This window comes from Lemur catta, chromosome 1, assembly GCF_020740605.2.
Source record: "Lemur catta isolate mLemCat1 chromosome 1, mLemCat1.pri, whole genome shotgun sequence".
Taxonomy (NCBI): Eukaryota; Metazoa; Chordata; class Mammalia; order Primates; family Lemuridae; genus Lemur; species Lemur catta.
In genome coordinates, this window is record NC_059128.1 from 204,492,757 (window position 1) to 204,504,910 (window position 12,154).

The 12,154-nt window shown below is 38.1% G+C and overlaps 1 protein-coding gene across 1 annotated transcript in view; it reads left to right on the forward strand.

Annotated features, from left to right (window-relative positions):
- The first annotated feature begins 1,066 nt into the window (after window positions 1–1,066).
- Window positions 1,067–12,154, forward strand: part of KCNMB2 (potassium calcium-activated channel subfamily M regulatory beta subunit 2) — a 236,234-nt gene continuing 225,146 nt past the window's right edge. The window contains exon 1 of the mRNA XM_045539710.1: window positions 1,067–1,342. The gene's annotated coding sequence lies outside the window, so the exon portion shown is untranslated. The remainder of the gene's footprint in view (window positions 1,343–12,154) is intronic.

Here is a 12,154-nt window from a genome sequence, read left to right on the forward strand (position 1 = left end):
GATTCATAATCATTCCCTTTGAGGTTTTGTTGCAGTAGTTTGCCTATAGTAGTTTTTGTTTGTTTGTTTGTTAATCGCTGCCCATTTTCAATTCTGTGGGGCAGTACAGTATATTCAGGTCCATATTACATCTGTTGCTCTCTCTAAGCCTCTCCCCCCAGAGTGGACCACTCAGTTTCCATGGTAACTGTATAAAACTATTGCTTCTGGGGGAGCAGGAAGAAAGAAAGAACAGCAGAAGAAAATAACTAAATCTGGGTTGGAGCAAAACCATTCTCTGTGTTACTATGAGCTACCAAGAACTTTCTTTTGCTCACCTATTTGGAAAAGTACTTATAACATTTTGGAGTAGCATTTCCAGCCAAGTAATACCCTCCTCTCTGGCCAATGGTAAAAAATCCCCTCTTCTACCTTTTATGATCATGACTGTCCAAAGTGGATCAAGACAGAGTACACAGCTCCATCCCTTCTACCCACCATTCATTCTTTCCATTTTGACAGGAGTACATAGCATCTGATTACTTCAAACTGAAACACAAAGCTCTGTAACTCAGCATGAAATAACTACTCAATGTGCTCATTGATCCATTCAGTCCATTTTATACATAATTTGGGATTTTATGCACATGTATACTCTAAGTCATACCTCAGTAATGATGAGAATTTTTCCTATTTGGATTGATTCTCTTACCTGACTCTAGAGAACACTTATTTTTGTAACTAAGAAGAGCAGAATTCCCTTGCTGTCAGTGAGAGACTTGTTTGGGGAATCCTAGAGTGTTTATTCCCAAGTTCAGTTTCCATATAGAAATACCTGTTTGCAGAAGGAGTTCTTTCTCCTGTAGTCAAAGAGGATTTGGAAATCTGATCCAGTGCAGGCTTGCGTGGGAAGGAAGTCTGTGAGCCCTCTCTCTCCTTTTAGCATGAGAATTTGAAAGCAGTGGGGAAGTGATGTTGGACCTATCACAGCATTGCTAACAGACAGCCTATTACAGTATTTAATAAAAACAGAAACAGCATGCCTATCATAGGCTAATAGATCCTAGCTCCTGCACGCTTTAAAAACAGTATGCAGCAGCTTTAACGGAGCTTCAGACAACTAATTTTGAGCATGGCTGTCTAGCGTGCCTGTCACTCCTATTGTCCTTCCAAACTCTTTCAGACATTTTGAGCAGGGAGTATTAAAGCTATGAGTTAGCCAGGGTTGTGACATTAATGGTCCACAAAGGCTTTGGGCACGAGAGGTAATGATGATTACCGGTGGCTATTTGGAGGACCGCACTGGATCGCTGTCATTAACAATTAAGCGTGGCTTTTGAGGAAGATGTGACAACTACCGGAGGTAGGATTTGCATGTAAAACAAAGGAATCTGTTGCTGTTTGGTGCTTTTTGTTTGCTGTGCGCCTGGATCGTGAATTGCAGCCAGGTGCGGGGTGAGAGGCAGGAAGGGGAGAGAGCGGGGAGTGGGAGACAGTCTGCTTAGAGCAAAACACAGCGGATAGTATTGTTTTATGGCAGAAATGCCTCGAGGACAAACTGGTTCCAGCCTCATAGCCTGCTGAGTGTGCATTCCACGTTGCTTTTCCCGGGGAGTAGAATGCTTAGAGGTCACGAAGAAAACAGTTCGCTTCTTATCTGTGGTGCCAGCTGGGCTATCAAGAGGGTTGAGTGAAGACTTTGGTGGGTGGGAGGCATAAAGGTCCAAGGAAAATAGAGAAGAGGAAGCTGTCTTTAAGACTTGAAACCTGTTAGATAAATATTGTATTTCTATGGTCAATGTGCTTTGATGGCCAGAGTCTAATTTTTATGAGGGGAAATTGAAGATTACAACGGATTTCCCTGACTAAGAACTATTTCAGATTTAATCTATTTTAAAAGAAATTTGGATACCTTCGTCCATTTTGCGTATTGAAAGGCTGACCCACACTGTTTGCATTGATGGTTTTGCTAAGCAGGGCAAGAGTTTTAAACTAAAAGAAGGGACTTTCTCTCTGTTCCTGCTCTTGCTTTTGAACAACTGCCGGGCTGCAGATGGAAATGGTGATTCGTTAAAGGTTATAGACTTGACGTTTTACCTTTTTTTTTTTTTTTTAATGGACAGCATAAAAGCACAATTCTCCTTGAAAGACGAGAGGGGCAGTTGGGTTCCGAAGTCCGGTGGATAATGAGTAGATTTGCCCAGGAACTTACACTGCTTTGTACTTTATATGGGATCGATGTAGCTCAATCAGAAGAGGAAATGTCAGGAAGTCACAGGCTGAGATTTTTAAAGCAAAAGTACAATGATGAGAAACCAACGTTTCCCCAACTTGATCTGTGGTGCAAGTTTCAGTCTTTGTCATTGCATATGACCCTCAGTGTGAAGTGGCAGAAATGTATAAGTAAATTTCTCAAGGCTGTTACATTATTTCCCCAAAGGACTTCACAAACCCCAAGATGTAAAGATTTTGCTTTATATTTTGAAAACCTCTATGTTCTGAGCCATTAATTTGGTTATAATGAATGGCAAAGATACATGAAATAATTATATATTTATAAAAGCAGTTAATATTCTTCAAATGCATCTAAAACTTCTATATTAATGCAGTATTGACTAGTAATAAAAGTGAAAGACAATTATCGTATGTTTGTTTTCAGCTAAATACTGGAATTAAGGCTAAGTGAGGTTTTTGCTCTTCTCTTTATGCAGTTAAGTTTGTACTTTTGTGAGCTTCTGTATATATACTGCCATTCACATACAAAGTTGAAGTCACTGACCCATAGTAGGTGGCAAATATGTTAAAGTTGCATGTTTGTTTTTCCTAACAGTGTGATGGATATTACCGAGCTGCCGAACTCTCTCTTAGCTGGTCTGTATGTGACCAGAGCACATATCCATGAAATGACTATATGGAATTCCTGGTGCATTTGATGACTAGGTTTCTGCTTTTATGTGACCAGTGGAATATGTGACCTTGACCTTGTAAAGTCCCATTCTCTAGCCAATTGAGCTCACCAGTCAAGAATCCATATATAGAAAGAGAGAGCTCAAAATACACAAACAGAAATACATACATACATTTTACTTACTGTTGTCAGAAGTTTACAAGTAGATGTTATTCCTATTGCTTTCATTAATTTCATTAATTTTAAAAGGATTTTCACTGGCTCTGGTCTTACCAATATCTTCTGAATCTCATAGCATCAAGTGTTTACTTTAGAGGCAATTCTTGCCATGACAGTTGTCAACAGGAGAAATTATTTTGCTGTGGTCATGTTCATACCTCTCTACTGATAAACTACAATGATTTTTCACTATTTTCACAGATTTATGATAAAAATTTCCTATATTAATTCTTGATATTATATTTGTCTAGACTGTACCCCATAACATGAAAAATACAGGGAAAATATGGTGAGATTTTTTTTCTTTGTAAGCTGTGGGGAAAGCCAAACCAAGTAATTTAGTCAAAACAATCTACTTTCTATCACAAATTAATTTCATTGTCTGTTTACATTGGTAGATATCAAACAAAACATTTCCAGATATTCTTCTCTTTCAGTTTCTGCTACATTTACTAATGAAAAACAAACAATTCTACAACTACACAGAAAGCAAGTCTGGAATTCACCCTGATATAAAAAATAAGCAAAGCTTTAGCCAGTCTTGTTTTCTCCATCCCCATGGGTAGCACAGCCATCGTATCAGTCACCAACACATTTAGAATCCAGAGTCGTCCTTGTTCTCTGTCTCTCCTATATGCACACGCAGTCATCATCCTACTCTAGTGGAAGATATCAGACCAGGCATTTCTCAGACTAACACAATCTTTTCTTTGATTATCTCCTTCCTCTCATCAAAATATGATGAAGACTAAATCTTCCAAAAACATTCCTGCTATTATATCAAATAAAAAACAAATCACAATAATATATACACAATATCATCTATCCTAATTTTTAACACATATGTGTGTATGAAAAAACTAGAAAGAGTGCACACAAAATATTAACAGCATTACAGTGTGGTATAATCGGTGTATTTTATTCTCTTTATTCATTTGCATGGTTGCTACACTTTTTTCAAAGAGCATGTATTAATAGTCACAAGCAGACTTACATCATAAAAGTTTATCTATATCTCCTCTTCCAACCACATTGCCATCTTCACCCATTTTATCCTGCTTTATATCATGCACTATGTCTTCACCCCAAATTCCAAAGTCACTTGTTTGTCTAAGCATGACTGAGTAAAGGTGCCATTCCTCATTGGTGCACCTTCTTCCTTAGGTTTCTTGGTACTTCATGAAAAGCATCATCCTTTTCAGGGACTGACTCCTACCTCTTAACTCTGGTTTCTGAGGAAAGGAGAGTGTGTGTGTGCACATGTGTGTGTGTGTGTGTGTGTGTGTGTGTGTGTGTGTAACTTCTCCTTATTTTATAAATTGGGAATTTTTTTCAATCTCCTTTGCTGGTTCCTCATTATCTCCTAAATCTTTGTGCTGGCTCAACTATAAATCTCTTCTTTAGCTACACTTACACCCTAAATGAGTCCAATCCAGTCTCGAGACCTTAGAAACTGTCTACACACAGCTCACAGATTCTAATCCCCGACCTGAACTTTCCCTCTAACCTCCATACTTAATATCCAACTACCTACATAGCATTTCCATGGCAATGTCTTATAGACCTCTCTCAATACATTCAAAATCAAAGTTATGAATTTCCACACAAAATGTCCTCCTCCCATATTTTTCTCCATGTGTGTAAATGGAGACTTTTTTGTTCCACTTGCTCAGAAGAAAAATCTTGGAGTCCTCTTTGATCCTTTTTTTTCTTCACACATCATAGAAAATCCTAGTGCCTCTACCTTGAAACTGTACCTAGAATTATATTATTTCTTCTTATTTCCACTACTATCGCTCTGAGCAAGTCAGCAGGTCTCAGATTACTGTGTTGTTTTTTTTTCGCAATTTGTTTCTTGCTTCTGCTACTCCCCTGGTCCCATACACACATTCTGTTCTGTACCCAACACCAGTGGTCATTTCAATATTAAATTTAAATCATATCTTCTGTTCAAAGCCCCCAATGTCCTCCCATCTGACTGCAGGTAAAGGCCAAAGCCTTACAGTGGCCCACATGCACTAGAATGATCTGGTCCCTCCCTGGCCTCTTCTACTACCACTCGTCCTTTCTCTTTTCACTTCAGCCACACTGGCCTTCTGGGCTGGCCTCAAACCCACCAATAACTCTCAAACCTCAAGGCCTTGGACTTTACTGTGCCTGCTACCTAAAAATGTCTTCACCTAGATAGCCACTTGACTCAGTTCCTCACTTTTTTCAGGTCTCTGCCAAATGTCACTTTATCAGAGAAGACTTCCCTGAAAGCTACCTTTCAAATCCTACCTTTCAAATCATACCCCCTTGTATACTTCTTATTCTCAGTCAATGCTTATTTTTCTCCATAGCGTGCCATAATATCATCCCCAATATATTACATGCTAAGTTTTTATTGTCTATCTCCCTCCTGCTAGAATGTAAACTCTATGAAAACAAGGATTTTGCTTTGTTTTCAGATGTATCCACAGCACCTAGAATAGGGCCTCTTATGTATGAAGCACTCAATAAGCAATCATCAAATGAATAAACATGTCGTTCGATGTAGGAATTAAATGTTTTCCCCCATCAAAATCCATTAGTAGAGTTAGATTCCAAGCATAGGTTTTTCAAACTCAGAGTTAGAGCTCTGTGTCATAACACCCTGTTGTTTTTTCCAAAGAGAAAAATACTGAAGCTCTTCAAAAAAGTTAAGGAGATTTATCAAGATGATTTTCTTTCTCCTCCCTGCACAGGAGGGGAAAAAAATCACATCACTGATTCCAATCTATGTCACAGCAAATAAAAATTTAATTTGCCTGAAGTTGATGTTATCCAAAAGATGACTCCTATTTCAAAAAGGACATCTTCATAGATCTCCTATACAAATGACTATGGATGTATACAGGTCCTATATTTTTTCTGCTCTTCCCTGGTGATGAGGGAAGGGATGACAAAACCAGGTTGGAAGGTACAGTTGGGGTTAGTGTGCCTTTCTGAGGGTACAAGCCCCAGCAGCCTGTGCAACTATAGCATCAACCAATACTAATCAATAATGGTACTATTCATTTACATTCTCTCAAAATCAGCATGGTACAATCACACAGTCTGCTTAACAGTGACCTCTCTACTATTCATAAAGTATGTTTTCAAACAACTAAAGCACAATAAAATAATCTTACTGTCCAAATTGAGTATAAGCAAGAATGTCTAATATTGCTAAAATGTTTTATACTCTGGAGAGGCAGTGTGATGTGAAAAGGACACAGCATCTGAGACAAGCATAGGCTTTAAGAGGAAATGAGTTTGCTTTGAATCTAGCCTTCTCCACTTCATAGCTATGTATTCTTGGGCAAGTTTTAAAATCTTACCGAGCCCCAGTTTCCTCATTGGTATTAGTGATAGTATTACCTGCCTCTTTAGGTTGAAGAGTAACTGTAATAATGTATACCACTTTCTCATTAGAGTACACAGTCTAGAGAAGAAACTTAAAAAGTAATAGTTTTCTCATTGCAGTTGTCATTTAATCTTCACAGCATGCCTCAGCAGGAGATATCATACTTTCCATTGAACAGATAAAAAAACTAAGGTGTAGGTAAATTAACCAAATCTCTCAAGGTCAAAGAGCTAGTACACTATGGAAATTTACTCCCCTTTCAGCCATAGGAACTCCTGATAAATAGAATGTCAGATTAGCCATCTTTAATGTGTCTAGTGACTAAAGGCTGCCAAAGATTAGGGGAATTTTTTCAAAGAGACAATCTGAAAAGGAGATTTTCTTTCCCCTGTGATCAATACAGATGTCTTAGGCACTCCTTCCCTAAACAAAAAGTAGACTCAAACGCCTGTGGAACAATTTGAATGAATACAAATTTACAAAGTAAGAAACCTCAGTCCCTAGACATGCAGTATAATTGAGCATTAGAAAACCAGCTTCACAGCCCTGAATGCCTTTGTCTGCAACCCATTTCTGCCTCTTGCCTGACTGAGCCTCCTTTTCATCAGCAGAAATGTACATAGAAATAATACATCTTTCATAAGGTTATGAGGATTAAATAATATAACCTATGCCTAGCTGTTAGCACCATGCCTGGCACAAATTAAGTGCATAATGCTTATAGCTTATTTACATTTCACTACTATTAAGATGAAAATGTAAACAATAATTGTATATATTATGATACAGAGATCTGGTTTAAAGATCTCCTTTAGTTTTTATTTCTTGGTATTGCATGTCTCCAAATTCATTCAATAGATATCATTTAAGAGCCATTAGCATCAAGGTATCTTAGTTCAAGGCTTTAGAGCATCTGATCAGGACCAGAAACCAATTTTCCTGAAATGTGTGACATTTACTCATTTCTTATTAGACCCAAAATGAAAGAAGCAATTCTTGAAAAATCAAAGACTATGTCTGCCTCTCTGTTATACCAGACCCAATTTTATAGATTCACGCACCTGAGACAGGTAGAATTTCCACAGAGTGCCTTCCCTGGGCCTTGTCGGGCTCTAGCTTCAACATTTCCCCATCAGTCTATGGCTGCACTGGCTGAATCCCTGAGAAACTGACCAGGTAAATGCACAGTCATACTATATGACTTCAATGCACAAGCTGCATGAAATTGACAATTAGCACCATCAATTAGTCTAGGCTTAGCATTACTAATTTTGGGATGCAAAGAGTGTTTCATTTAATTGCTCAATAAAAATATCTGCACTTCCAATTAAGCTATCAGGAAACTCTCAAATACTGATATATTTACCACATAAGTTAAACTTTCCTCTTCTTCAATCAATTCTGAACTTCATCCTATACCAAATGACTTCTCAGATTTCAGATTCCTAAAGTTTGGTTTGTGCAGCTAATGATTGCATTTCTGTGGATGTTTCCTTTAGTATTTTGTCAATTTCCCAAATCCACCACTGTAAGTGTAACTGGTCCCAACAGTAGTATCTCTCTCCAAAAGTGTGGATATGCCATTGTCATACAAATGTCACAAGTTTTTAAGGTTTGATTTTTTTTTTTAATCTTCACAAGATATTGTTCCCTTTTATTCCAAAAATACCCTGTGCATAATTCTACCATGGCCCTTATAACACTGTGCTGTGATCTTTGGTTCACTTACCTACCCTCTCACCCCCCAAACTGTAAGTCTCTGAAAGGTTAAGGACTGGGTCACAGTCATCACAGGATGTCCAGTGTCTAGCAGAGTTCCTGGCAGTTCTTAATGCTCAAAAGTGTTTCTTGAGTGAATGAATCAATAGTATCTATATTGAATTTCTCAGTGTCCAAGTTGACCTAAGGAGAGTGAATGACCACATGGACAAATAAATCACACATCTCAGAAACAGAGTGCTGCATGGAAATGTTTTATAAGAATAAAGACCTGGATCTGCCATGGGCTTCCTAACCTCTCATTCACCTATCCTCTCACCTCTTCTCTTAGTATTCCCAGGCCCATATGAGATGTTCTTTTTGACTGTTTCTCTCTCCCTTCCTCTCTGCTGTCTGCCCACAGCCATTCCACTATCTTTCTAAAGCACATGGTGGGACCTTCCATTGGAAGCTGACTTCGAATCTGACAGCCCAGACAGCAAACACCTAAACCCCCTCCTCATCAAAGCCAGGGTGACAGGTGAACCTGAGTGAGAATTTCAGCTCAGGGCAGGGGAGAGAATAAATCAGCTGTCAAATGTCAAGCCTGCTGACGTCTTAGGAAAGAAAGAGAAGATGCTTATATATAGGAGGGCTTTGGTTTACATTTGCCAGCGTTTGTACTAAGTAGGGAAAATGTCAGATGAATCCCACATGTAGATTTCTTGTCATCTTGGTGTTTTCCTCAGTGTGAAATTAAAGCTCCAAAAGATCCTGGACATGGGAACTCATTTTCAGTTTTCAACAAATTTATTCAATGAGTAAAAAAGAATCAACAAGTAGTAAAATGTGTAACTGAAATTTTAAAGTATAATTTTTAGCCAGATCGTTAGGTTACAAACTAATGAAAGCAGACACTACGTTTTTATAAATCTCAGGTGAATAGACCATGTTCATTTTATATGATTTTTTTAAAAAAACTTTTGATTAATATACATTGTCCTTTTCACCCTATCCCCTGAAGTAAAGCCATATTAGAGAAATCAGATAAATACCTTATCTTTATTTATCAAGCTGCTTGACTGAGGATTTAGGGTTCCAGAAACTATGCAAATTTTAATTCCATTGAATCCCCTTTGTAGGCTACGTTATAGATGGGGATCTTATGGAAGGAGAGGGAAGGAGGAGCTTGTGAGTCCTGATGCTGCCTGTTTGTTCACAGGCATTTCTGTGATTGGAAATGATTTACAAACCAGTCCACACAGGATTCTTACAAAGGAGCATTTAATCTGGAAATTTCTCAGAATAAAGCCCTTACTACACTGTATGTGTCTGGGAATTCCACTGGGCTCTGTGACATAGTTCAGGACTTTATAAATCATGAGTTTGGTTTTGCCAGACTTTTAGAGGCTTTTTTCCATTAAAAATTTCACAGGAAACCTGGTAAAGGTCAAGCACCTGACTCCGTAACTCATCCACAAAGGTAAAATATCTTGCAAAGTGAAACTCTTAGAAAGTTAAAAATAGCCAGCAATTCAAATGCAAATCTCTTATAGAATCTTTCTTGCTTTGCATCAGATGCAGAGAATCACTCTGGACATGCTGCATAAGGCACTTTATGAGGAGGGGAGAGAAGCAGTTGGTAAATCTTGCTCATGAGATAATTCTCAAATGTCTTGAGTTCTGTTTTGCATAAGCATCTGAAAATTTCAAGGAATGTATCAGTCCATCAAATGCAACTAAAACTTCAGCAGAGGGATTGTATTTCTGTAGTAATTCTAGGACCATTGATTATCTTTGGATTTATTGTTGTTGTTGTTTCCTGGTATATTCCAAATGAAGAAACAAAAAGAGGAAGGAAAAAAAATACCTGACACCCAGAAGGAAATAATACCTAACTTTAGAGGCCAGGTTTCTACATAATTAGTCCAGTTTCTTCCTCTCTGTGAAGATGATCAATGACTGGTTTAACTTTGCTTCATAGTGGTTTTATTCAGTCCTGTGTAGTGCTTTTAAAATGTAAAAATAGGACAGCATAGGACACATTTCTTTGTTGAAATATCAAATGAAAGTTGAGAAAGAGAAATAAAGTTTATATATGAAGGGGAAGGAAGGTTTAGATAATGTATTACCAAAGCTGAGAAAATCTTTTTGGGCATAGAAAAAAATAATAGCCCTGGTACAAAGACAACTGGATAAAGAATGTCTATTATAACCTGCTTCTCAATCTTCCAGGTCTATTTCCCCATTGACATGTGGATTTAGTATCTGCTGAACTGAAACTGAAAAAAAAAATGGTGTGAAGAAAGTAGATATGCTCTGATTTGTATGCCTATATGAAAAGTTGTCTTGTGTGTAATTTTGATTTCAGACACATGATGGTGTTTAGTATGTTTATTATAGCTTACATTCTATAATAGTAAGAAGTCATTAAAAGGTTAATGAGATAAAAAGGAAGGAACTTACTTCTACTTAACCTAAAATGTGCTCTGGTATTTTTTAAAAATCTATTCTCCATCCTGCTACCCTTTAATTTATAGCCTGCTACAGAGAGTAGGTGGGAACTGTGACCCGACAGAGGGCCAGCATGGCTGGAGGGCAGGGCCTAGCAGCATGTGGGTGGACATAAGAGGGGAAATGCTGAAAAAATCCAGGCTACATAGGACCTTTCAGGTCATGGTAAGGATGTCGCCCATTATTCTAGGAGCAATGGAAAGCCACCCGAGGTATTAAGCAGGAGACTGACAGGTATCTGGGCTTTGCAAAGGTCTCTCTGACTGCAATGTGGTGATCAAAATGGAAAAGAGCAAGAGTGCATGCTGAGAAGCCAGGTGAAAGTCCACTGTAGTAATCCAAATGAAGTAGCTCAGACAAGGCAGCAGTAAGATAGAGAAAGGTGTCCAGAAGGAGCTGTGTTAAGGAAGTGCTGTGGTTTAAATGCACCCCCAAAGTTCATGTGTTGGAAACTCAATCCCCAATGCAGCCGTGTTAAAAGGTGAGCCCTTTAAGATGTGACTAGGTCGTGAGGTCTCTGCCCTCATGGATCAATTAATGCTATTATTGCCAGAGTAGGTCAGTTATCATGGGAGTGGGTTCCTGATCAAAGGAGGAGTCTGGCCCCCTTCCCTTCTCTCTCCTATGTGCATTCTCTCTTGCCTTTCTGCCTTCTCCGTTGGGATGATGGGGCAAGAAAGCCCTCACCAGATGCAGACCCCCAGACCCTGGACTTCTCAGCCTCTAGAACTGTAAGAAATGAATATCTGTTCTTTATGAATTACTCAGTTTCAGGTATTGTTACAGCAACATAAAATAGACTAAGACAGAAAATCATATCATAGAGTTGCTGATGGATTAAATTCAAGAGGACATAGGTAAAGAAGAAGAAAATGTGAAGGATAACTAGATTTCTGACTTGAATGATGGGATAGATGTTGAGGTTATGGAACACTGAAGCAGAACTAGAGTTCCTTCCATCAAAAAGACATTTTGAAATTATATTCTATACTCACTGCCACCACTACACGTGCACACATATACATGTATATATAAAATTTTTTCTTCAAATCCTCTCTTCTCTTGACTTTAATTATGTTTAATTGTTTAACTTCTCAGATTCTCTCTTACTTTATAGTTCTTTTCTATTTATTTCTTTTTTGCTGGATCCTTTTTTTCTTCCTGTTACTTTAAAAAATTTTTGCAGTAATTGCAAATATCATCTGTCTACACTTAAACCATAAGCTATCTCTTCATCTTTGACCTTGCTGTCCAACCCAAGTCCTATATTTCCTACTCCCTCATAGACATAGCCCTGTGGCTGTCATCTTTAGACTTTAAAATTCACTAGGCAAAACTAAACTCTTATCAAGACCTTATAAAATAAATCTACCCTGACTCATGTTTCTATTCATTGTACTACCAGTCTCCCAGATTTTAAAGCCAACAGTTGTCTTTGAATCTTCTTACAACTATAGACTTAATTGATC